The 3,628-nt window shown below is 34.6% G+C and overlaps 1 long non-coding RNA gene across 1 annotated transcript; it reads left to right on the forward strand.

Annotated features, from left to right (window-relative positions):
* The first annotated feature begins 2,163 nt into the window (after positions 1 to 2,163).
* Positions 2,164 to 3,220, forward strand: LOC107571895 (uncharacterized). Its single transcript, XR_001607253.1, has 4 exons — positions 2,164 to 2,186; positions 2,759 to 2,804; positions 2,934 to 3,025; positions 3,133 to 3,220. It is a non-coding gene; the product is annotated as an uncharacterized lncRNA (long non-coding RNA).
* Positions 3,221 to 3,628: the final 408 nt, after the last annotated feature.

A 3,628-nucleotide genomic window follows, 5' to 3' on the forward strand; every position in this document is an offset into this window, starting at 1 on the left:
CAGTGGGTTGGACCGATATAATCTGTGGAAACAAAATGAATGGTGCATGGTTTAAAATAATACTGATCCCAAAAATAGATATTTAATGGCCAGACAGATAGAAATATTTCATTTGATAAGGGTAATTGCATCACCCTGTTTTGAGTTTTTATAAAATCAAACAAATATAATCATAACAAACCCCAATTATTGGAACAATACATTATTAACTGAAAAGCGTTACATAATACCATGCATTATTAGAATGAGGCAGTGGTATCTTATCCAGAAGTTTTTTACGAATCATTGTAACATCTCAACAAGCTGCACAAACAAAAATTCGTCCCTAATTCTACAGTAGTTTGTGTGGATTAGAAGAACATTAGAAAATGATAATAATAATAAATAAATAAACAATAATAATAATAATAATTCAACATCAGACAAGTGAGCTATTCACCCCACAGAAAATACATACACACCTTGCAGTCTGTGAATACAATCTTTTTCAAGTAAGTAGCAGCTGATAGCCGATCTTGCTGCTGTCTTTATATCCAAAGTGATATTTAATTCAAAGCTTTGCAGCAATCCACATGGAGCAGAAATATAAGAGGGCATACATCGACTTCTACATATGTGATGGGATCCTGATCTCTACGGGCTATGTACTTTGTAAGGTGTTGTTGTGAATAACAGAGATACTCCCCAGACTGGTTTGTATGATCTGAACCAGTTACTGTCAACTGTTTGAGATCGTATGTGAAGACAGTTATTCACAAAGGTTTCACTTTAGTTTTTCAGATTTCCATGCAAGCATGACACATTATAACATTTCACAACTTTACATTTTGGTTGCAGATAAATTACACTGCAGTACAACAATAATATTAATAAAAAAAAAACGACTTAGCAAAGAAAAATGAATTAATGTTGGAATTTAACATTGATTTTTTTTTTTATCACATTTGCACCTTGAAATAAGATTATTTCAAGAATGAAAAATAGATAACGATGGAGATTAAATCAATCTTTGTTCAAATTAAATCACTTATTTTACTTTGAAGCAACATTGAAACAACATTAGATCTACTTTTCTTTATGTACAGCAGGATTCGATGACAGTAAATCATGTCTGCTTTGACTTCTTTCAATCAGAGACCATGTAGGGCTGCAATTAACATGGCTTTAAACTGAAAAGTCCAAAATCGCTTATTAAACAACTCCAAAACCAGCATTACCGTCTTCACTTATAAACCAATTTGACTTTATTATATGTCTACAAAAGTTCTTACTGAGATTAACAGAGGTTTAGATGTTGATGTTTTAATGAAAATAATAATTAATTTTGAAGTCACCGTTATGGTGGTTGGTGTTTGCTTTAGTTAGCATCTTGACCCTTCACTTCTTATGTCAGATTTTCTTTTGTTCTTGTATGTTTATAAAACACAATTATTATGGTAAAATAAACCAAAAAAAAAAATCTGTGATAGCAATGCATTGATCCTACACATAGTCTGATTTCTACTGCACTTTCAGGAAAAAAATAGAAAAACTGTCACTGGTGCATCATCTTTCTAAAATCTACCACACTATACCAATCAGCTGTGAGTAGTGACTTATATCTGATGCAAAATAAGCTACTACTCCTGTATCTCCTGCTTCAAATTAAATACTTTGCGGTCCTGGTGCAACAGAATATTCACACACATATACCAGGATACTGAGCACTTCTAGAAGCAATGATGATTAGAGTAAAGGTTAGAACGATTCCAAGGGCCCGACGAGGGAAAGGGGGACTGGAACTGTGTTTATTAAACACATTCGATATGGCAAAACAAGTCAAGAAAAACTGTGATAAGCTGATAACTATGTGTTGGTATCAATCTTTGTGAGCTTCAAGGAAAATTAATTTTCAGTGATCCCATTCATGGTCTGATTTCTACTACCACTGTGAGACTACAGTAAGAAGACCAGAGAATCAGCTATAATTTTTTACTCACACACACACACACGCAGGCATGCACCATTAAGACAAAGACATTGATAATATGAGCATATGAATCTCAAAAACGGTGACAATCAACAACAATAACAAATACGAACTGTTGCACACATCCGGTTTTGTTTTTCACCCAGGTAAGTGTGAGCAAACTCTGATACATTACAACAATACGCAAGCGACCAGAGCAAACTTAATGGAACAACTTGTAAGTAAATCAAAACAACTGTGAAAATGTCTTATTTGGTTTTTGAGTGTTGTAAGAATATCATGATAAAGGAATGTTTTCATTTTTGGGAAACGCTGTTTTACACAGCGCTGTAAAGTGCGGCATTTCCCTAGTGCTTTTGAATGCGCATTCGGAATGCTATTTAGCGTTACTGCTTATAGTATAATGTTAGCATCAAAGAAGGGCACTAATGTTAACGTTAGCCGGCATGTTTTCAGTAAACGCAGTCCTAATGTACGTTTTGAATGTCGCTGCGGTTAACTGCAATGTTTAGGGCTGCGTTTCTCAAAAGCATCGTGAGCTAAGTCGATTGTTGAGACCATTTGGTGGCAAATGTTTCTACGATCATCTTAGCCATACAATGCTTTTTTTGGAAAATGCCCTGGTAAATGTGATTTTTATTTGGTCTGTTTTTAAACAACTAGCTGCTAAGAGTATTAATCCAAAATTAGGTTAAACCTAATACACAGACATGGATTTTGCAATATATTTATTTTACAAAAGCAATCTACAAACTTTTGTAAACCTTTACAAACTTTCTTTAATTGCAGGCTGAGCTGGATGCTGAATACAAAAGAGTGAGCCTCAACACTTAAGGTAACTTCTATTCAGTTGAAGAGCAAGTTGTGTGATGGGTCCTCACATAACAGGACACAGACTCAGCTTTCTCTTTTCTACATCCATTGTTGGTTATACACTTACTTTTGCGTGTTTGTGGTTTTCTAGGTTTGTGCTGAGTTTCACCATATCAGAGAAAGTGGCACACACCAGCAAGATTTCACAGATGCTGCATGACATTCGAAATGTTTGATCTTCAGGTGAGTGCAGATTCACAAACACTAACTACCTCCATCACTGTCTTCATTGTATATAAAATAAAGTTGGCCTGCTTGTTTAACATTTACATGTCAACATACTCTCCCAGTGTACGTGTGTGAGGAGAACTGTTCTTCAGGACATGACATGTAAGTATTAAGTGCATTAATAGATCTGAAATAGAGTGGGGGAACTGACGTCAGAACCAGGAAGTGTAATTCGCCGCGAGTTCCTTTGAGATTTTCCAATGTTTTTTTTTTCAATTTATGAATAAAATAAAGCCTGTGGTAAAACTTGACAATACTTCTACATTTTGTTCTACATTATAAACGGCACACACTCACAGCCTAAACCTTCTTATCTAGCTACTTATTAAAAACATACGTTTTCAAAAATGAACATAACTGCTAAAAAATTTGTATTTTGGGTATGGATGTGTGTAATTTACATTGTACAACAAAACGTAAAAGTATCGTCAAGTTATGTTTACCACAGGCTTTATTTTAATTGAAAAACCCCATTATAAAACCCCATAGGAAAACCTAGAAGGAACCCACAGTGAATTACTCTTCAGGGTTCTGACGTTATAGTTCCCCCACTCTATT

The sequence above is a fragment of the Sinocyclocheilus grahami genome, unplaced genomic scaffold (assembly GCF_001515645.1).
Source record: "Sinocyclocheilus grahami isolate Dianchi unplaced genomic scaffold, SAMN03320097.WGS_v1.1 scaffold1666.1, whole genome shotgun sequence".
Classification (NCBI taxonomy): domain Eukaryota; kingdom Metazoa; phylum Chordata; class Actinopteri; order Cypriniformes; family Cyprinidae; genus Sinocyclocheilus; species Sinocyclocheilus grahami.